This window comes from Apus apus, chromosome 1 (assembly GCF_020740795.1).
Source record: "Apus apus isolate bApuApu2 chromosome 1, bApuApu2.pri.cur, whole genome shotgun sequence".
Taxonomy (NCBI): Eukaryota; Metazoa; Chordata; class Aves; order Apodiformes; family Apodidae; genus Apus; species Apus apus.
The window spans coordinates 147,988,849-148,012,649 of NC_067282.1; the positions used below are offsets into that span (position 1 = coordinate 147,988,849).

The window sequence follows — 23,801 nt, forward strand, 5'->3', positions numbered from 1 at the left end:
GTTTTTTAAATACTGCCAGTTTGCTTCGGGTTTATCCAGAAAAGCTAATTATACCTGTCGCTTAATGTAAATTGCTGGATAAATAAACACAGAAAGAGGAGCTCAGTGACTGCTACGCTTTTTTTAAAATGCTGTCTGAGGGTTCATTATGCTAAACACAAAAGAGAAGGGAACTTCTTAGAATGCACTTATTAAAGGCACATTTTCTACAGAAATGATTGTAGCATGATTGTACAATAGCATATAATTTGCTTTGTTGGCATTTTCAACGTGAGCCTTGCCGACAGCAAGCGTGGCTCGAAAAAGTGGTTGCAGGGCCACCACTTGCACTGCTAGGAGCTGTCAGCAGTGACTTCCAGGAGGATGATGCCCCAGCCCAGGAGATGAGCACTGGTACAAAATACACAGCTGTCAACGGGGCAGGAACCCTGCAGCTCATTTGCACACACACATAGCCCTGCAGTACTAGAAAAGATCACATTGACATTGATACTCACAAAAGACTTACATGACACCAGTATGGTCATTAACAGCAGAACACGCTGTAGCAGGTCCCGGCACTGCAAATGGCATCCAAACCAGGCGTGAACAAGCAGTTGTATTTCTGTCAAGGCAGCTAGAAAGGTACAACCTAGAGTTGTGTGATGCTAATGTCCCCATGCTGGCTTAATGCCACCTGAAAGAGGATAAAAGAGACCTGCTACAGGAAACAAAGTGGCCCAGATTACCTTCACCTTACATGACATAAACTTGGCAAGTACAAAATTCACCCATTAAAACAGATCATTACTTTGCACCACAGCCATCATATTTCAGACACAGCAGGAGGCGGCCTAAAGTAAGTGATATCTTATCATTCACACATTCCCTTGGGAGGGAGCTTCCAGAAAAGCTACAGGGAACACATGTCAGTGGGGCTCAGGTTGTGGTTTTTATCTTGTACGGATACAGCCAAATAAAGGGAGTAGCAACTGGAAGAGGTAAACATGAGGATGATAAAGCTGAAATTGGCCATTTAAATACCTCTTGAGTCTAAACAAGAAATGCAGTTGGAGGCGAGTTTGTCTCCGCTGAAGTCAAATTTAAAATCCGCAAGACCTGGATGCAGTTTTCCCAGCATGGCACCAAAACAGCTCCAGAGCTGCCCAGGCCTTGGCATTCACAGCAAGGATATGGGCCTGCAAGGCCAGGAGGGCAGGGACTACTCAGGGCAGGCCAAATTTTTCATGCCTGGCCATACCCAAACTGCAGGTTGCTGAGTAGATTGAAACCCTCACAAAAAATTTTGTCTTTCACCTTTCTAGGCTCTTGAGAGACTTTTATTTGCCACCAGTTTCAGTCTGATGGACGTTTTAACTTTGTCAAACTGTTCCTAGGAGTTGTGTTTCAGTTTGCACTGCCTTTGAAACTCGGCTGTTACCTTGAAAAGGCAGGAACTGGGGATTAAGTCCGTTAGATGTTGTTTGAGCAACTCCCTTTTCACTCTGCATTATGACTCTGCAGCCTGCCAGCACATTTCAGCCTTGTTCCAGGAACTGGCACTGTGGGATGAAGTGTGGCTGGCTGAAGACTGGGCATCTGTGCTGACTTTCATAGGTACCACACTGGGTAAGTCAGAAAGAAACTTGACAAATGAGGAGAAAGAAACGTCCCTGGCACTACCCTCTGCAAGTGGAGCATGGAGGACCTGGCTTTCAAAGAAGCTCTCTGCTGCCTGTGGGATACAGGAGCAAAGTACGTTATTCAACTGGAAAACGTGACAATGTAATCATCCTGAAGGGTACTATTATTGTCTGCTTAATATGCTTTACAGTCCAAATGAACAGGGAAGGCTGGCTGACAAGTGTAATATGATGTATCTAATGGCTCAATACTACCGTGATGGATTCATAAAAAGAATCTAATTTCACAGTTTGAGCGAAATACGGATCATACAGTCGGCACTTCGAGGCCACAGATTTCAGCAATCTGAACAAATAATTCCAGTTTAGGATATTCTGGTGTGTCCACATTTTGCTATATTTGTTGCTGTCTGATTCAAATCTGGGAACTAATAGTAGAGCCTGTGAAGTTTTATACATTACGGGATGCAAGTCTTATTTGCCAAATACGGGATGCAAGTCTTATTTGCCAAACACGTGGTGACATCAGCAAGGATTTTTTTAGTTCTAATCAGGTGAAACAGAGCATTTGAAAACTCTGGGTCAGGACTAGATAGCAGAGCAGCTTGAACTGCACACGCAAAAAAAATTAACTTTCATGCATGTCATTGGTGCAGATTCAGAATTTCTTCTGGGTACTTGCACATGACAATTCAATTATTCCATAGGTAGAAAATTGGTTCAATTGTGCAAAAGGAAGGCTTGCTTGGGTTTTGAGTGTATTATGTAGTTTTGAAAATAACCCCCCCACTGTCTCTCTTCTGCTATCATGAAAGATATCACTTTACAGAGGACATAATCTTCAGGAGTGTATTCCTGCTGATTAAGGGTTATTTGATAATCACAATCATGTCTGGAGTATAGCAACATAATAGAAAATAGTGGGGGCAGGGGTATGTCTCTAATGGTGCAGATACCTTCCTCCCATTTGATCTCTGGAATCAATCACAGTCTTAGTCATAATACCTCACTGTCTCGGAAGGCAGAGATGGTAATTTTTTCAGTTCCTTGGCAAGGGGGAGCTGAGCCTTCTTGAGTTTTGAATTAATGTGAGAGACTTGTGCTTCCTCCTTCTCTTCTTCCTATTGCTGCTCTGCATCTTGGGGGTTTCTATAATTCAATTTGGGAGGTCTACCCAAGCACACATGAAGGGTCTCATGCAGGCCTTCTGCAGAGTTCAGAAATCCCACCTCCAGTGCAAAAGCTATCTTTCTTTTCATGTGAATCTTCCACTGGTTCTTATAACTCTAGATGATAAAAGGTAAACCACACATAAAGGTATGAGTAGTAAGAATTGTTCCAAATAAAATAAACAAACAAACAAACAAACAAAAGATTAGAGACCAGGTGTGCATCTCTTTTGGCCCTTCCTGGTGAACAGTTAAGAAAAATATGATGGAATAGTTTAAAAGCACCTAGTGTTCCCACTTTTGCTGCCAAGTAAAAAAGTCCTTGCCTCACATTCCCGATGTTGGGAGTACTCTCACTTCAGCTGTGTCCTCAGAAACTTTGCACAACTACCTTAGTCTTTGTTACTGGACTAACGAATGTGCATGCTTTGTTCATCAAAGTCTGGAAGATTCATCTTCTGGGCTAAGTTGGTTACTAGGAAAAAACCTCAGCCAGATACGTCTGGAGTTCAGCCTTTCTTCATTAGAGGCTGTGCTTGAGCAGTTAGATTTTACCTGACACTTTAATCTATCCATGAGGAAGCTTTTAGCTTGCTGGCCACTGTGGGGAGGAGATGAAGGACTTCTAAAACCCCGTGGGCACCCTACATGCAAGGAGTTGGTCCAGTGTAGCTGGGCCTTTCACAAAACCAAATACTTTCTTTACTAGGAATTGAAAAGATGAGTAAGACAATGAAGGCCCGTGGTTGGCTGGCTAGGAGCTCAAAGCAAATATATCAATACAATGACAAAGATTATATTTTTTCTACTAACTGCAGCCAACTGGGATGGTTTTAACTGTGTGGGAAGCACGGGCTTTGCTGAATAATTTTAATAAGTTAAGCACAGAATGTCACTGGACACCTAATCCTGCTATATTTATGCAATTGTTTATTTCAGTGGGTTATTCCTGTGAATAAATTGAGCAGGATTTGGCTTTGGTTATGGATAAGAGAAGAGGATACCAAAGCATAAAATGGCAGCTTAGAATGACAGAGGAGCTCCTAACCCTGGGGAGCCCATTTACACCAGCCAGCGTGGTTCAGACAAAGCACTAAGAGGGGACACGGTTCCTTTCTGAAAAGAAAGAAAGAAAGAAAATTGCCCCTAAAAGAAAAATCCATAATCAGGAGGACCATCAATAGAGGAGATTCCCCGTTGGTAAGGTACCTTCTTTCGACTGAGAAAATTCCCTACATTTGTTGATTCTAATCCAGCTGGCCTGACTTGGATTTGTAACCACCAGATGCATTGCAAGCAACTATGGATATTCTAAAGAAAATCCAATAAGTAGCATTCTTGCAGATGGATGCAGAAGACAATCAGACACAAAATGGATGAAATTGCTGTGCCCCCCTCCAAAATATTTAAGATGCCTGCATCAAGCTGCCTTTGGTTTGTATACATATCAGATTATAGAAGATCTGCCTCTTTATAATTTTTTTTAAAAGGATGGCAGCCTTAGTTCAATAGAGTTAGTGAGACAATCCTTTAAGCTGTGTCAAAATGCCAGTTATCCTAAGATGCCACCCAGATTTGAATAATTTAGAAAGAGACAAAACCACAGAAAGGAGGAATCATCCTTTGACTACTTTTGCTTTTGACACGGCTGCCTCCCTCTCCTTTTTACCAAAGCATCTTCGTTTCTCTATCAGCCATGACAAGTGCCAATCAAACCTTCTGTTTCTAAGGTTCTGGGGGAAAATGAAACATGAAACATTTTTTAACAATCACTGACCAAAGGTCCACTGTCAGTGTGTGGTCTGGGGGAAGCCAGCCTTTTCCTTTTTCACTTCTAATCTCTGACCCACTGTTTACCTCTTCTTTTTCATAAACTTTAATCTCTTTGTTGCTCCAAAGGATCCTAAACAAATTGTGGGTCAGCATGGATTAGGCTGCTTTGTTACCAATGATTAGTACATTTACTTTTGCTTTAACATCTTCAGCAACAGCTGAATGTCAAAAAGATCCAGCAAGAGTTTGTTTAATCACAACAAAAACTATACCCACATAGTCTTAGAATTGTATTGTCAGCCCCAGCATAAAATAACTGGGATACAATAGGAGACAGTGACCGTGGACCTGCATTGTTAACGTGTTTTCAGAAGTACTATTCCAATAATTCAGTATTATTTTAAGTCAGATTCACAGTAGCTTTCATTAGATCAGGATAATAATTAAACATCAGATACTTGCCCAAGAGTCTGAATTCTGCTCCGGTTGCACCGGATTCAGAAACAGTTTCTGCAGCTTAACAGTCGTGAAATTTTTTCAGTAGATAAATTACATAAAGTTGAACACTTAATATGCAATTGTATGGATCAGAATTAAAGAGATGAATTATTGGACACTAGACTGATTTCAAAGGCATGTATACGGATCAGACCTCTTAAAGCAAGGTAGATTTCTCTAAACTCAGGTAGGGTTTCTTAAACCCCTGGGCATCTGCCCAGACCATGCACAGTGGATGGTATATTGATGCCATTTACATGTAATAGGCCATAAGAAACTAAAAATGAACAGGAAAGGAATTTTGTTTGAAGTCCCTTAATATTGAAATGGCAACAACTTACATCTCCTTATACATTATCAGGGTCACCACCAGGAAGTTTTTGTACGATCACAACAGCAGGTAAGGTCATCTTTTTACCCTGTTGCTCCATCTTATCTTTCCACATCAAGTTCAAGGTTTGTGTCATCTATTTCAAAGTGACTTTACTAGACTTCACTGTTTTTTTTTTTCTCTTACCTACCATTGCTTCCCATCCTCCAAGCAACACCAGCAATACTTGACCTGGATCCTATTTGTCCATATCTCTTGACAAATATTGCCATTGGCTCCCCACATTTACTTAATGTAGGAAGCGCCAATCTCAACCTAAATTATCAAATCACTACCCTCTGCACCAAACCACTCCTACCTGCTATGGCCATGTATAAACCATACTGATTAAAATGTCTGTGGGAAATTGCCCAGAAAAAACTGCTAGGATGAGAAGTTGTTGCAGTATCTGATATACCCATCAGCTTAGTAAAGTTTCCAGTTGCTTTTTATTTTAGATCTTTATTTTGGGGTTTTCACGAGTAGTGATAATGTAGTGATAAAAAGGCTTATATGTCAGTAGCTATTCATATGTTTCTTTTCACTGACAGAAAAATAAAACTCTGAGACAGAAAACTTCTAGAAACACTGGAGTGCTTTGGAAGCTGTGATAATACACACAAATACACAAAGCCATTTATATTCTCTTATAAGATTAAACCAAATTTGCCACTTTTAGTGTTTATACTGTCTAACTGTATAAACATGTCACTATACTTAAGGCCAGAGAAGGAACATACACATGTAATATTGGAGGAAAAAAAACAATCATTGAATAATAAACCAGCCAACAGCTTTCAGGTCCCTAAATCAAGCAATCAAACCTTCAAAACCAAGTGTTATTTGAGACCAGCCTTCATTCAGCAAACTCTGAGGTGTGTAATAAAGGCAAACTGAGAGATCAGAGGAAAAAAAAAAACATCGTGCATGAACAGAGATCAGATAAGAAAAGGGACTAGAAACCAGGGGATAAACCAGCAGTTTATCAAGGGAATCAGTAGTGTTTATTATGAGGCATACAGGCTGGTGTACTTTAATGAGAATGAAAACACAATATATAAACGTTAAGAAGGCTTTAAGGAAGCAATCCTCAGCTTACCTGTAGCATCCAAAGTCATACACAATTGCCCAGTAAAAAGTGTCTCAGTTCTTCATTGTGGATTCAGTTTCACACAAACCTGTCAGAAAGTGTTACAATAAATGAGACTAAACAAGGGCCAAGAGGTTTTCATTGTAATCTAAACATTAACAAGTTTATCAGCACAAGTCACCTTCCCCCTATTTTACTAATATGGCCTTTTTTTCCCATATTATTCCAACCAAAGATAACTGAAGAAATACTTGACATTATCAGCATTAGAAGGTTTGAAGATCAGTGCGATAAATTATGTTTTTAAAAACATTTCTAACATTTAAAAGGCTTCTAAGAGTCTTATTTCTTCTTTTGTTTTCTTTTTCATATACCTGAGAAAGAAAAAGGAAGTGTACCAAAAAAATAACTTTCAACTGCATGCTTTCTCTGCCAGTTTTTCACATGTTAGCAAGAGTTTCTCTAACAAAGGTGATGGACTTGGTGCAAGTTTACTGCAGGCTGCCCTCTAGAAGTCTCCCAAGCAAAGCAGTGCATGTTGACTGCATGGGTTCATGAGAACTTCTCTCCCCATCCACTGCAAAGGCAAACAGGGCTATGAAAGCCACTTTGAGACAACCTGCCAGAATTTGCAGTAAGGTCCACCACTTCCACTCACATGATAAAAAGTTGATTTTAGAAGCTATTCAGTTGCCATCATTTGGTATAAATCTGTGTGTGACTCACTGTGGCTTCATCCCCGGTGTTGGAGGTCTGGCTGCTCAAAAAGGTTTGCTTCAGCCTCTCTCTCCCAGAAAACCCTCAAAACAAAGCTATAGGGACAGGACTTCCTGGCTGCAGGGGGTTAGCTGGATGGATGGACCACGAACTACAGCATATATTCAGGTTTAGACCTGAATCAAGCATGTGAGGACGACATCCCTCAAACCAAAACACAAGCCTGTGGGCAGCATCACTTCAGTCACCTCGCTTCCAATTAGCTCTCTTCACCAAGTTTGATCTGTTTTCACTGTATGTTTTCCTTCCCTGCTGCCAGAGATTATTAAAATATTAGAGTTAAGCATCTTGGCATCTACATAGGATCTTTTTGCCTTTAAAAAACCTGAGACTGAGAGCAAGGGTATTTACCTCCTCACAGTGCAAGCCTCTGAGGACAGATAGGTATGCTCATTTGGTGACTGAAAAATCTAAAAAATAATTACCATATTGATAAAAAACAGCAGGTACCATCATCTATAAAATAAGCTGTATATTCAATTCACTTTATACAGGTGAACATACAAGGAATTAAAGCACTCTGCTTCTGAACATGAAAACTCTCAAGGGATCTGAGGGGAACAAACTATAATCTACATCTTGGTCTGCTGCTGGTATACATTAAAAAAGCTCATGTTCAGGTCACAGTTTTTTGGCTTGGTCTTCAGTCAGGCAAAACTTCCCAAAGAATCAGGAAGAAGGTGAAAGGCTTTAACTGTAATAAAGACTGAGATAACACAAGCAGCATGTTTGCTAGAAGTACAGGTGCACCCCCTTGCTCCATGACTAAATAGAGGGAAAAGGGTTAATTTAAATAATCTTAAGAGAGGCTTTAGGCTTGTTTGGACCTAAAACCATGCACGTGTTCCACTCCTGCATCTGGTCTGAAGAGCATCATCTCCTCTGTATGTGCTATCTGACCATGTCCTTTGCAAGATGTAGGGAGGATATAAAAACTTCTTACTGAAAGTATCTATATAAGTAACAATAGTGGTTTTAGCTGCAAAAACATTTACTGATCAGGATTTCCTTGGTCACTGTCAAGTGTAATTAACTTTTTGAAAATATTTTTTGCCTATATAGCTCATAAATTAATGTGGTTAGATCAGCCTAATTATAGAACATGAACAGATCTTTCATAAATAAAATACCACTGATGTCTTCACTAATTGTTCAGTAACTCAAGACTCGTATGCCCAGGAGTAGCTTTGCTAAAACATTGTAAATCAATTTAGCAGTTCCATTCACACATTGACAGACCCTGTGACAAACAGGATCACATTTCCTACCTAGACAGTCCCTGCTAAGCACTCAGTTTGAAAAGTGTAATTTGAACAGGTTCACATGTAACAATACATGATACTACATAGAGAAAACTCATGCTTTTATTTCTGTCCTCATCCTTACGACAATGACTTATTCTGTTACACAGCTAAATGTTCTTTTTGTGCCAAAATTAATTTTAAAATTTCAGCGAAACAAGGAAAACAGTGGGCAATTAACAAAAAATAGTGCCTATACTATTTCTTAAGAGAGTACTTTAAATGCTAGCAGGTCTCAGTGCATCTCCAGGGTCTGCAGAGGCAATCTCCATCCAGGAGCCTATCTGAGCTGTCATCAGAGCATCTCTGGCTGCACATGAAGCATGTTGCCCCAGGCAGGACAGGCATTGGGTAGTGACGGGGATAGGGAGTGTCTGTTCTTACCCAAGTCCTCTAGATTCTGACTGGTTTTTTTTATTATTATTTCTTTAACATCAGTTTCCTTTTATCCACTACTCAGCCTTCTGCTTCTCTCCAAGGAAAGAGCAATCATCCAATATATATCACAGGTATTATGCAGGGTTCTTTCTTTAGTAAGTCAGCTTTGTATGTCTAACATACCAGAGCAGTGCTTATTCAAGGATTATCAATTTATTTATACAAAAAAATTAAACATTTTTATTCCTTTCTGCAGTTAATTTTAATACACTTCAAGAGGGTCAATACAATTTATTCCCCCTACTCCGCACAACTATATCTGAATTTGAGGACTTTTTATCAGAGGATTTTAAATGTAGTTCAGTAGAAATGGTATAATGAAAAAAAGCTCAGGCAGGGTTGGGCAGCTCTGCAGAACAGGGTGAAGACTGAAGACTACTTCCAGCTATAGTGCTAATATTTGGTTATTAAATGTTATTTTCAGTGAAATTTTGCAAATCATGAGATACAGGCACTGGATTGCCCATCTCCTTTACTTCCTCTCTTGTATTGCCTGCCAAAGCAGTACAAGTCTAGCTCGCTCTGCAGCCTGGGTTTGGCAACGGACTGAAGCAAAGCTGAGAAGCACTCAGCCCTGCTGCATCCAAATGCACAGCAAAGTAGCTTAATGTGCAGTAGGAGATCACAGAATCACAGAATCATAGAATGGTTTAGGTTGGAAGGGACCTTAATGTTCACCTAGCTCCAACCCCCCGCATGGGCAGGGACACCTCCCACTAGAGCAGGTTGCTCCAAGCCCCATCCTGCCTAGCCCTGAACGCTTCCAGGGAGGAGGCATCCACAGCCTCCCTGGGCAACCTGTGCCAGTGTATCCCTCACAGTAAAAAAAATCCTTCCCAATATCTCATCTAAATTTATCCTCTTCCAGTTTGAAATCATTCCCCTTTGTCTTATCACTCCATGCCCTTGTTAGAAGTCCCTCCCCAGCTTTCCTGTAGCACCTTCAGGTACTGGAAGGCTGCTAAAGTTCTCCCCTGAGACTTCTCTTCTCCAGGCTGAACAACCCAAATTCTCTCAGCCTGTGTTCATAGGAGACCTGCTCCAGCCCTCTGGTCATCTTCATGGCCCTCCTCTGGACTCACTCCAGCACATACTAGCAATAGGAAAAGCACGTAGATTATATTTTCTTGACTAAGGCATAAATGTTCAAGAGCAGCTGAACAGATACAAAAAGATTTGACTGGTGGATCTTTGTAAAGTTTTCAGGGTCTTTCATTTCAGCTGAGGGGCAGGAACTGCTCCACCCCTTTGTAAGAAACCATAAAACTCACCTTGAGTAGACAGGCTTGATGGTGCTGAGGAGAAGATGTCACTCACAGGTGCCTGCTGAGCACAGCCCAGGTCCTGCATAGAGCCATCCTGCCCCAAGGCTGTCCTTGCTTCCCTTGTTCCTTCACCACTTTAACTAATGACCAAAGTTTCACAACTCTAGTGATTCTGCCCTCACTGCTGACCTTGCAGGGCTGGTCCCAGACATGCTCTGTTTACGGGTACACCTGCATGGTTACTGAAAGACCAAGCCTTCAAATATTGCTTTTTTTTGGTATATACATCCTTAATAGTGAATTCAGGACATGCAATTATTAGCCTGTGAGGCCACAGCTGCTAGCCTTTTTTGCCAATTCTTAATCCAAATCTTATTTTACACATTCCAATATTTCCTCAGAGAGGAAAAATGACACTGCCATACTTCTACTAATTATGAGACAATGAAACTTACTTTGAATGTATAATAATTCAATATTATGTGGAATAGTACAGCCCTTGTTGAAGGAATACATCCAATGTATATTGTCTGAAGTTAAAATACTGCAAACATGTCAGAGGCAGACTCTGAAAGGATCATGTAAACATTATATTTTTATTTTGGAAAGAAAAAAGCAATGCAGTCCCAAAGCCAAGCTGGTTCTGATGCCTTTTCCCACGCAATTGAAAAATTCAGCTCTTATTCAGTATGAAGTACCTGTATCAATTTTCGATAAAAGAACTGACAGCAACAATCAGACTTACATCTCTTTCCTCCTCAGTGTTGGACCACACAGTCACATGCTTCCTTTGCTCTTTTTTGCTCAGTCTGTTTTGTTTTCTGTGTTACACAGAGGTACAGCTACAGTAGGTGGGTTATAAGGGTCAGTGGCTGCAACAGAGGACCCAGTCATGGAGGATGTGGGATTGAATCCCCTCAGGCAAAGGCAGAAACTGACCCCAAGAGTCCTGCTCCCTCCATGACACAGTTCTCTCTGCCCTTATTGCTGATGGCTTTTTTAGGAAATACAAGCAGAACTGCATTTCAGTTCAGTCCTGAAGGTTGTGTTGGGCAAGCTTTGAGGATGTTTGCCGGGTCAAACCCTACAGAGGGGTGACATGGGGAAAGCTGGATCTCCCTATTGTCCTTTGGGATCAGGGGAAAGAAGGGATGGAGTAGCTCGGCATTGGCTGAATGGTGGCAGAAGTCCAGAAGAACTGCAGTTCTGGACTTACCATCAGTAAACATCAGTAGGGAAGCAGTGACAGCAACTTTCCCAGGTGGGGAAAAGCTAGCCGAGGACTTCTAACTCTTGAGGCATCAACAGTATTTATCTACTTGAAAGTATTAAGAGCAAATTGGTCTGAGAACCTGGTAGTGGTGAGCACATTCCAGAGAGAGGTCCTTTGCTCTGAAGGCTTAGGGTCAAAACCAAAGAGACTTGGAGGGATCCAAAACACAGTGAAAAGATTTACGCATGCTTACCCAGCACACCAGCAGGAGAACTGAGCACAATTCAGTGCTCCTCTCTGTGAGTTTCTGAGAGCTTGATCTGAGCTGGCCTGTAATGCAGGAGGTAGAGAACTACTGCTATCACCCAAAAAGTGGTTTTTTTTAGAACAGTCGATACATTTGTTGGTTGTGTTTCAAAACAATGACATGCTCATAATTTTCTTTCTGATAAGTCTAGTCATGACTTTTTTTCTTTCGTTGTTCAATGGTTTATCACTGAAGACTGTCTGGATTACAGCTGACTTTCTGCTGCTACCAGGTTAGACAGCATTCACCGCATTTGTGTCCAGTGGTGGCAGATTAGTCTTTTTTACAATACAGACTAACCTTAATTGTAAAGAAGCAAAAGTAACTTAATATATACAGATCAATAAGGAAGCCTGTAAATTTTTAGCAGCACTTACAAAAATGGTAAGAATTTAAAACATCATCTCATCTTCCTTTTTATCTCCATTTTCCCTCTTAGCTCCTAGAGTGAAAGCAGTATGAGTGGAAATCTCACCCAGGGAGCTGAAGTGCCTTCATAACTAAGGACAGCATGTGACACCTCCCTGCCTGCCCTCTTGAGGGCTGAGGAATTGTCTCCATCAAAAGATGGAGACATCTTCTGTTCCTCCAGAGAGCTCAATCCTACAAAGTGACAGACTCTGTGCTCTTGTCCAGAAGAGGAGGAGTCAACACTGGCAGCAACATAAGCCCAGACTGTAGACTGGCTTGGGAAAACAGCAACAGTGTGAGCATGTAGGTTTTCTGTTCTCTTTAATACCAGACACCAGTAAGACAAAATGCACGTTTAGCAATGTGAGTAGCACTTCATTAGGACAAACCATGGTAACCTCCTGCCTCTATTAGGCAAGAATGTAATACTGGGAAGATAATGATATTTCAGATTGCTGTATTAGCTATACTATCAAATTCCTTTTGTCTCACAACCTTGTAGAGCTGGTTTTAACTGACTGCTATAGTTAGTTCATTCAGTTCATATAGCTCAGGTGAACTTCCCTGGGAAGCTGATCTACTCAACATGAAGACAGAACATTTGGTGAAAGGAAAATATGCCTTTTCAAGTCAGGCTTTTAAATAGCTATCTTATCATTTTGAGAATTGCTGTATCTAACAAACTCATTTAATTTTTGTAAGTCTTTCCCTACAGAGGAAGAAAAGTAGGCATCACGTTGCGCTCTGAATACTACAGTTTATCTGCTTCTGCTTCCTACCTACCTGGTAACTGTTAGGATGAGTAGCAATCTTTAACCAAAGAAGATTTACATATTTTCATTCCAAATTTTCATTCTAAATTCCACTGCAATGCATTTCAGCAGTAGACAAAGCATCTCTCAGTATGCTTGGTGATTTTATTCCAGGAGACTGCAAACAAAAGCACAATGAGAAGTAATTTACCTTCAGAAGTACACTACATCTTGCAATTATATCCTGGTAATGAAGAGATACCCACCCTAATGTAAAAAAAAAAGATCTTTGACACTCTGCTGACAGCAAGAGGAAGACAAGGGTGCAAGTGCACCTCAGGAGTCAGCTCCAGGAACATCCAAATAAGGGATGGTCATCAAACAGACCAGCCATGGTCCAAGGCAGGAAGTAAGGAGAATCACTTCAAAACTGGGGGTGACAGGTGCCTGTGCAGTGCCAGTGAGGGCCAGAAAAGACTGCACTAGCACACCTTGGGGATCCGCTCTGCACCCACAGCCACATATAAGCAGGAGAGGAAAGACACCAAGAGTTTATTCTCTTCCCTCCTTCCCAGAACTGCTAAGCAAAACAATCGTTTATACTAATTCTGGGCTGTGATGTCTGTGCCAGATAGTTACCTCATGTGTGTTCACTACTGGAGTGCGTTAGTGAGAGTAGAAGTGCTAACCCTAACATGATGTTGCCATAAATCCTCACTGAGGGAGCTCTGAATTAAAAAATCAAGCTGCTAAAGTTTTGTTAACATGAGTAAGAAATATTTTTTATATATATAACCATGATACGCACAATTTGCTGCAGTATCTTCCTTCCTCTCTTTATGGCTCTTAGAACACTTCAGTAATGGAGAAGTGTAAAAATATATTCTTGAGTACTTAGCAAGAAACTGCCCTTATTCCCAGAGACCCATCAGAGTCCCAGTTCACAGTCACTCTGCCCCAGGGATAGTCATTCCCTTCAGTGTCAAATATTTGTCAAAGAACTGTTATCAGTAGTTATTTGCATTTTGCAATAGGTAAGGTCTCCAGGCATGGATGAGGACCTCACTGCACTGGGATGTATATGCTGAAGGAGAATGCAACCTGGAGCTTGTTCTGCTTGTTTTAGACTCTGTCCTCGGGTAGGACATGTAGCACACAATATGGGAAATTCATTGGAAACCTTTGTTTAATTTATTTGGTTTTGGTGCTGATAGCTTGATTTTCTTGATGTGGGAATTTTCAAAACAATTGACTTAGCTTAACCATAGTTCCAGGATGACAGAAGAGTTAATAATTTTTAAACTACCTTTAAAATAGCTTGCAAATAATATACTAACTAGAATAAAGCTTTCTATCAGCTACATTGCTTAGCATTAAAGGGAATAGGAGTTAGCTGAAAAGGTGTATTTTGACCACCGGAGGGCTCCTACATTTTTTCCATTACTAAATAAAAGCACTAAACAGTATCTGGTCTCGTTTATAGTTACTGAAATGATAATCTAGTGCTAGTAATTATTTGAATAATTTCACTTGTATTTCTACTTGGACCACTGTGGACAGGCTCTGAAAGTATTGAACGTATAAATTATACAAATCTAGTCACAAATGCTTTCACCAAATATTTTCTGATTTGCAAATTGTTCATATGTTGACATGCAGTTGAGTATCTGGTTCACAATTTGCATGACAACTTCATATATTGACGCATCAAAGCCAATCTGAACTTTTAATTGTGTGTTCATTTGCATTAATCTTTTAATTTGTATGTCATTTGCCAAGTAGTACAAATGGCCAGATCAAAGGCCACTGAAGACAAAGGAAAAGCTGCAGATTTGCATAGCTTCTGGATGAGGCTAAGCCTGCATACTGCTCCTTCCTTCTGCAATTCCATCAGTGAGAAACAGAAAAAACATCACTACACTGTTCTTAACCGAACAAAGCAGCCAGGATTTGCAACTTTTATATACCAAGCACACAACCGAATTGATGTTTTCAGGGACTGCTTGAGCTTTAAAAACTGATTTGCAGGCCTGTTTGGCATGGAAAGGCAGGATTCTCTCAGATCTTTGTGGAAAACAAACAAGTAGTTATTTTCAGGATCCAGATCAAACATGTTTTCTCATGTCACTGACCCTCACCTGTTATGCACATCACACTCAGACTAAATAACAAGCTCTCCTCAGCCTGCTTAACCGCAACAGGTCAGTCAATACATTTGATGGAGCTCTGCTGATTTAGAGGATCTGGCCCTATTTACAGTTTAATCAAGTTTTTTCTTGTTTCAGACCTCCAGTGCCTTACAGGCCAATGGGGCCTGTTAACACTCCCTGACACATTTCACAGGGTATTTTTAGGCTACACTTGGACCTTTGCATGGAAGTTAGTGTAGCCCTAAGTCCCACTACTTTCCAGTTCAGGTTGTCAGTCCTTAAGGGTGTGCCCAGACATACTTACACTTCCTGTCTTACCAGGTCTGGTGCTGTTTGTGCTAACAGCAGAGAAGTTTTGTTGGGATCTCAAGAGGACATTACCATCTTTCCTCTTTCCCTTGCAAATGTAACTTATTTTAGAAGATCATATTGGTTTTTCCCACTGCTTGCAAGCTCTACTTATGAAACAGAGCTTTGGTAGTCATGTCCAATTGAATGCTGTATGGTTGACATCATTGATATGACAGAGCCAAATTAAACATGCCAGGTTAACAGAAGTCTCCTACCACAAATTAACAAACTATTTTGTGCACTTCCGACGAAAGATGAATGTTTCATATGCATTAAAATGAGAGGTTGCTGGGAGTATGAGGAACTAAACCCCTTAAGTTCTCTGATTTCGATAAAACACTGGATCAGTAAATATTTATCAAAATGACAGGTCCAGCTCACAAAGTAATGAAAACAACATAATATCTTCTCCAGGACAACAGCATTATCACAGGGATAAGCTAATCTTCATACATATTTTTTTTAAATTTACATTTTAACATTTACATCTTTAACGTTTTTAAACATTCTGAAGAAATACAGGACAAGGCTCTCAACCTTCTGAGGCTTTAATACCGGGGAGGGGAACTTTATAAGAAAAATGCACACTATAGTAATGAATTGTCTGCATTTTTCCATTTTCACCCTAAATCTGCAATATTTTTAAAAACTTTTACATTGATTTGCAATTAATTAATCACGGAAAGATTCTTACCTTAAGCCCATTTACCACTTGTAAGTGAACACATCTGAGGTTCTAGCAACATGACACAGCTGATCTGCTTTGAAGCTTTGCCCCACTGCCCACCAAAGCAATGAAACCCGAGTATCTGCGGGATAAAACAGACTGGCAACAGTCAAGTCATTAGTAAATTTTGAGAAGCCTGTGGCTCTTTTCCTTTTGGAGTACAGGAAGTTCTTCTCACCATCTGTGATACTTTGGTTCAGATCTAAGCACAGAGGAGAAGACTGGGTGCTGTCACAGTGGGATGCTTTTCTTAGTGGTAATTTGCCTTCCTGGTACTCATGCTCTGGGTTTGCTTTCTCTCATCTGAAAAATTATCTCCAGGTTGCTTCACCTCCTCTGGCTGTGCTTTCTTGACTCACTGCCCACAGATTGTTGTAATCTCCTCTGTGGGGTATAACTGTCTTTGAAGCACAGACTGGATGGCACTGATTTATACCACAGTGAGGTTTCTTCTCAGAAACTTGAGTGTAAAATGCTGCATTTTATGTTTAAAAAAATAATCCAAATAGGCAGATCCTACATGGTTCATCTTCTGGGGGCTTTTCTTTCTCCTCAGATAAATATAATTCCCACCCCAAAATCAGCAAAATCACTGAAAGTTACTTCTTCCAGTTTTGGCTGAATTTGGCCAAGAAAACCCACCAAATAACAAAGTGGTTTTCCAAGTGCTGAATCCTGGGCTCTATTTCAGTTTTTCATGTCTAGTGCATTGCACAGATTGTGCTTATAGACCATGCAGACCCACAGGTCCTATGTAACTTCACTGAAAAACAGGAGTGCCCGGAGGGATGCAAGGCTGTTCTCAGCATCAATAAACTCTTCCCAAAAGCTCTCACACTGGTGACACTCATGCATATGTGCTGAACACAGCACAAACATCTGCAGTGACAGTAGGCAGAGGACACTGTCTCTTAGGCTCAAAAAAAAATACACTCAGCTATGGCTCAGGTATCAGGATAATTGTTGGAAGAACTGAGCCTATAACCCCTCCACAGGCTCTTCTGATCCCATCTCATCCCATCTTCTCGGTGTTAGCAATCCTGCTGTATGTGAAACACGCTCCTATTTCACTCCTCTTTTTAATTATGGCAGGAAAGGTTTAGCCCTGAATTAAATGTAGTTAAGAAAGCTTCCCACCATCATGAAAAAGAACCCCTTCATGTTTTGTATCTTCAATACGGTTAATTTGCAGGGTGTTTTAAGAGCAGCTGCTAGTTTTATGTGTCAAACGACTGACACACAAAAGAGAGCGTGGCAGTGAGCTGTGGGTTTTGCTGACACAGCACACTGTTTCAATTGAAAACAAGAAATAGAAGGAGCAGTTTGAGAAACTCCACACTCGCTGTTACCTTTAGAAATCAAAACTTAACAAAATAAAGGCAAGCGTACGTATTACATTTTTCTTTTTTGAATGAATTCTTGTTAGATGCTGTTGGAGACACAGGTAATCGGCAAATCCTTCTGAAGAAACATCTGTTACAAAGGAGAAGAGAGGGAGATGGAGAAAGTGCCATTTTTCTATCACTATAGTAAACACCTAATGCACCGTAAACAGAGCCAGTCATGCAGTAAAACATGAAGAAGCTCTTTTTTAATCATCTGAATAGAAATTTAATATCTTTGCATTTGCTAAGTAAGGCAACTTGCCCAAGCAACCAGATACACAAAGCCTTATGCATTTATTCTGCCTTTGTTGCTACTGAACAAAGCTTCTAAGTCACAAGCATTAAGGCTGGTATTTACTAAGCAGTTGCACACGAAGGCTCATTAGGAAAATTAGGGTATCCAAACACGTAAGGAAAACTGAGAAATCAAATAGCCACATATAGCTTATGATAAAAAAAACCCCAAAACCCAAAACCCAAACGAAAATCCATGAGCATTTCCATTACTTTTTCTCCTCTAAGTTATGAGGTCCATCAGCTTGGACCAATGCCCCAGGACACTCCCAGCTGTATGGTGCTGATGAAACAGCAGCACAGACCTAGGTCACACTATGAGGAGTGGAAGACTCTGGTTTGTGTGGGGATGATATGCTACAGAAAGTCTTTGCTACCAAACCTGTCCATGGCTACTGAGCTGCACCAGTGCTGTAGTAAGAGGAGAAAATTTTAAAAAACCCCAACCAACCATTACCACCCAGAAGACCTATAAGCTTTGGTAGTGCTGTTTGTCTAAGTATTATATCAGTACTGTCTGTCAGCTTTCAGAACTCCACAATAGTTGGCCCTGGATCTTTTTAAAGGATAGTTTCATAAGATAAGAGCACTACCAGCCTGACCAGCATGCTTTAACTTTCACTCTCTTTCCTGCACTCCTGGCAGGAAGGGTGGCCTCAGTAAAACATTAAGGTCACATGAAGGTAGCAAAATTCATTTTTCCAGTCTGGGTAAACAAAAACCAATTTGCTAGTCAAAACTGAGTAGCAATAAAAATGCTCATATTCAACATACCAGAAAAGCTCTCATACTGCAACTGCAAGACAGCCCTTCACTGGCCTTTTGGCACAGGTATTTGCACCACTGCAAGCATTACAACAGGGGAAAGTCTTCCAAGAAGACTGCCAAATACACAGGCACCCTCCCCTAACCCTGGGGATAAATGCAGAACTTGGTTTGCAGGTCTTCAGGAGGTAGCAAATATTTCTAATGTTCAGCATATCATGATGAATCAGAAACCCTTTTGTATGATAGCTGTAGAATTAGTTTTACAGAAAACTAGAAAATAAAACAGGACCTCAGCTGAAGTTCGGGCTATGAAAAAATGAAAATTCCTAATCAGAATATCAATATGAATAATTATTTCCGAGGAGACACAGACCCAATTTAGCCTCTGGATCAAAAAGCCCTTGCAGATTATTATTTCAGAAGGCAAATACTACATTCTGATCTTAAATCTTTCACAACATGAACTTTAAATAAACAGCTTGCCTTAGGATGCTTTGCTGTCACTGTGATGGCCCTTCTCTGTAGCCACATGGAAAAGCTTTATGCATGGCTGAGACAGCTCTGACAAGAAAGAGGGAGGTGGTTGCCTCGCATAGGGATTCCAGAGTTCAAGTTCCTGCCTTGAGGTGGGTACCTGAAAGAAGAATTTTGTCTTTTAATGACTTGAGCTGTCCTATACATGACCTCTTCGTTGTGCGAGGTACCTCTACACCAAACCTCTCCCCACGTACACCTCCATACAGTTAAGACATTTTTTTCCATTAGGATCCATGTGTTCCTCTCCTTCTGGCAAATTCATGGCAAAGAGAGAATTCTCTGAGGTCATATTTTTATTTAATTTCCTTCTTAGCATATATATTTTTTAAAACTCAGGAACTTCTATGCATTATTTGTCTACATATGCTCACACTCATCACCTTTCTCTTAATTGCTCCTTTCTTGCTGAGTGTTTCTGCCCCCTCTTTGTTTTTCTCATTAGACTGAGAGCTCTCAAACAGGAATTATCCTTAGTTACATATCCTAACACAGCGGGTTGTTGATATCATTTCTTAATGGTTGTATATACTACAATATTCCTTAGTGCAACGTAATTTGGCTTTATCAATCACCATGCCACCATATGCAGCTGTAACATTCTAATATCTTAAATGTTTTGGGACAAATACAAGAAGCTGATTGGTGCCTGCATGTGTCTTTGATAACTGTACATATGGACAGTGCAAAGGGAAGGGCTAGGATTAGCTGTTTTACAAATGGGAAGTGGGGCTCAAAGAACCTAGAAGCCAGTCCCAGGGGATGGGTGGCATCACAAAGAGCTGGTTTCCACATTGCAGTCTTAACCAAAGGAGCCACCTCCCATGCCAGCAGGAACATGACATCCTACTTCCTAGCAGCTATGCATTTTGCTTCCAGTGAGGCTTGTAAAATACAAACTCCTGGTAAACACAACCTTTCCTTTCATATTTGTGAATAAGATTTTATGTATTGTTTTTATTAATAGTTTCTACCAGTCTCTGCACATCCTTGCTCATAGGTTCAGTTTTCCTTTGATTTCTTCTCTATTTGCATGTTAAGGCTATAATTTATTCATAAAGTTTATATATACACACATATACATGTGGGTGTAAATACATCTATAAATACACACACACACACACATATGTCATTCATATATGCTTTATATGGAACAAATGCAAATGAACATGTAGTTTTGACTCCTCTTCCACTTTGTTTGCCTACAGAGAATTGTTAAGACATCACAGCTTCATGACTTGAAAGATAAGACCACAATATTGCTATTTCTACACTTTCAAGAAGAGTGCAGGTGTTTCACAGCATTTCTGAAATTGCTTGATTGACTCTTATATAGAAATCTATTGACAATAAGTTGGACCTTTGCAGCTAGGCTGTAAAAGATTTGATTATAGTAACAATACTAACCGTCATGAATGTCATAAATCTTAAGAGAAAGGACACATATGTCACATATAATGCATGAAAAAGTTGTTCTTTTATCATGGATAACTTACCATTGTGTAGATACTCTGCTGATCAGCTATTGCATTATTTGAATAAGTATCTGATGTCTTGTTTTCTTTCAAGGAGGCAGGTGCAGGATGAAGCAGGAAGCCTGCCAAGAAAGATGATAAATTGCCACTCGGTGCTGGGATCCAGTGCTTAACATTAATGCTATGCTGCCAGAAACTAAAGCAGTAGAGTAATAAGAAACTAGAAAGAAAATAACTTCTCATCCCCCATTAAACAGATTGACTTTACTTTATCCATTATAGTTTTTGGTATATCCAAAACAAAACATTGTCATTGTCCCATTACAAAGTGAAATAGGTTCGAAAAGCATCCTATGACTTACAAGCCACGGAACCAAACTATAATGATACGAGTTGCTTTTCTGCTAGGGGAGTGAGTAATCTTGAAGCTAACAAGTTCAAATAAAATTATACAGAAAAATAATGGCAAAGAAGTATGTCCCAGATTTTTAAATCCTCTCCCACTTTGCCAGGTGTTACTCCGGGTGAACTGGTTATTCAGTAACTAGATCACGGTGTAGTCGGAATTAACAGAGGGCTCCTAATGCCCCAAGTTTCCTTGTCTACTGTTTATCCCCTACTGAATTTGGAATAATATGAGCTAACTTTGAGAATAATTCTATGTGATTTATGTCAGTTTATATGAGAAACAAAGATAAGCCTTGTAGCAAATATGCAACTCGGTACCTACATGTGAGTTAATACTGCACAAAATATCAATTGAGGGAGAAGTTTGTCATTCATGTTGACTGAAAATAGAGAAAAATTTTCATTAAAAATGGATTCTTAATACTTTGACATAATAAATGAGATTATCCAGCCATCATATCAATATCAGTGTAAGGCCTCATTACCCACACACACTTTCCACTCTCATAAACCAGAAAATGAAAAGAAAACGTATACATAACTTATTTCTTCTTTGTGCATACAACAAAATATGTGGGGAAAACATAAGTTTTCAAACACTACAGATATTAAAAACTGCTACTTTTAAGGCAGCTAAGTCTAAGCTATAGCCAAAGAGACAGGCAGAGATATTCTGCTGGCATTTTGCTTCCCAGGAAAGAAACTCTGCAAAGAACAAATGTGCTTCTTGCACGCTAAAGAAGTCCATGTGTTTTGGCCTGTTCATTCCTTGATAGCCAAGTCACAAGTATTCTGGAAGATAACTGGAAGACCTGGCCTTGCAATGATCCCTGGTTTATTTGGTCTGGGCAGTGGTGCAGGATCAGGTCTATCTATATAACCTGAGATTCTCTTCTGATAGTGAAACAGGCTTCAGCTCACTGTAAACATGCTATGTTACATTGTCCCCCACCATTCAGGAAGAAAAAATAACAAAATAGTTCTGCTCATATAGAACCGGTTCAAGAAGAAGCCCTGTTCAAACCATCTGTTTTAAAAATATTCAGGATTTTGCCAACTATGGAAAATATAGATCTGGGATTCCCTTCCCCCACTTCATATAATTAAAATATAAATACAGATAGCACTTTGGGGCACCCAGCTCTGATTTCATCCAAATGAGTAGATACTAAGGAGATGCACATCAGCATTTTACTGGAATGCTGACACACACACAAATTAACTAGAGCTGTTTTCAACATTCATCCATCAGTAAAATTAAAACTAAATTGAACAACTAGTGATCAATGTCGTTTCTCTTCTTGCACCACAATAATTTACAGTAATCTTTATATCTTGAAATTTGGCCATAAGTCAAACACTTAATCTTTGGAAATCTTCAACTTATATGGGAAAGCTACCTTAAAGCTATCAAGCTGAAAACCATTTAAGCTTGCACAAGATCTATATTCTCATCTATATTACGTCCAGAAAAGTGCATGTTGTTTAGAATAAAAAGCTGTGTGCTATTTAATCTCATCTGCATTTCCTCCAGAGGAAATCATACCACCAAGAACAAAGTAATACCAGGACAGAGAAAGATATCTCACCACTTAGGTGTAGGTTTTTCATGTTGTACATCCTTCTGAAACAATTCATTAGCAAATGATTACATCCTTGTTTTACATGTTACATGTGTAGTGTGTCTATCAGTGTCTCAGTTTATCTTACTAAAGGCAGATTTCCTATTTCCAGATGTGACAATGTCATGATTAGTTCAGTTTCTCACATAGTTTTGTTTCAATAGGAAGCCAATGACAACAAAAAATTGCAGATATGTGTCAAGTCATTACAACACATTTTGGAGAAGGGAGCGTAATGCTGTGACAAAATCTGAGGGAAAACATGCCTATACCTGAAGTTACTCTAGTGAGTTGATGTCTGGGAACCGAATGTAATGCTACCATAAAGGATGTAACTCATCCACATAGGAGAGGAATAGGTGATAGTTAATAATCAAAGTCCCTTCTCAGTAACACTCAAACATCTTCATGATGCCATTAGCATACACATAATCAAGGAAAGCACTGGGCCTTGAGAACCCAAATTATGGGTTTGCATTTCAGCATTTCTGAGGGAATGAGGAGTTCCTAGGCTCAGAAATTGTATCTCCTGGTAGCTAGAATAAACATAAATATGTATTCCTCAATAGCATTAAGGATTTCACATCCTCAGCCTCCACTACTGAGGTGTTATCCTTGATCACAGGGACTATACATGGGAATAGCTAGGCAGCCTTCAAGGTTGGCCTGTAACATCTTCACTAAAAGGAAGAGGTATCTGAGCTCAGTAAAAAACATCCTTGGCCTCTGCAGATTGGAACAGCTGATACACATACCCTCATAGGCAAAGGCTTGTGCTCCACTGTCCTGTCAATGTGCCCTCTCCTCTCCCACCTCTGTAGCCTGGCCGCTGCATCCTTTCACTTTCTATTCAGCTCCACTTTCTATGTGTTTGTTTCTGACATACTGGAACCAGTTTCAGACCCAGAGCACTGTCACTCTGGGATTCTCTCTTGTTCTTGTTCCACTCCTCACCCTTTGCTTTGGCTGAACAAAAATCCTTAAAAAAACTACCTTGTAGTATATTTTTAGGCAATTATATTAATTGCTGTCCAGGTGAAGATCACTCTGAATAAAAGTCCTGTCCATGTAAATGTCTTCCTATTGTTTATGCTGGTGGTG

General features: G+C 40.0%; 1 long non-coding RNA gene across 1 annotated transcript; it reads right to left on the reverse strand.

Moving 5' to 3' along the window:
* Positions 1-6,557: 6,557 nt before the first annotated feature.
* On the reverse strand, positions 6,558-16,286 carry LOC127395428 (uncharacterized). The gene is made up of 3 exons (XR_007891799.1): positions 16,182-16,286; positions 13,018-13,164; positions 6,558-6,610 (listed from the first exon to the last, which is right to left on the reverse strand). It is a non-coding gene; the product is annotated as an uncharacterized LOC127395428 (long non-coding RNA).
* Positions 16,287-23,801: the final 7,515 nt, after the last annotated feature.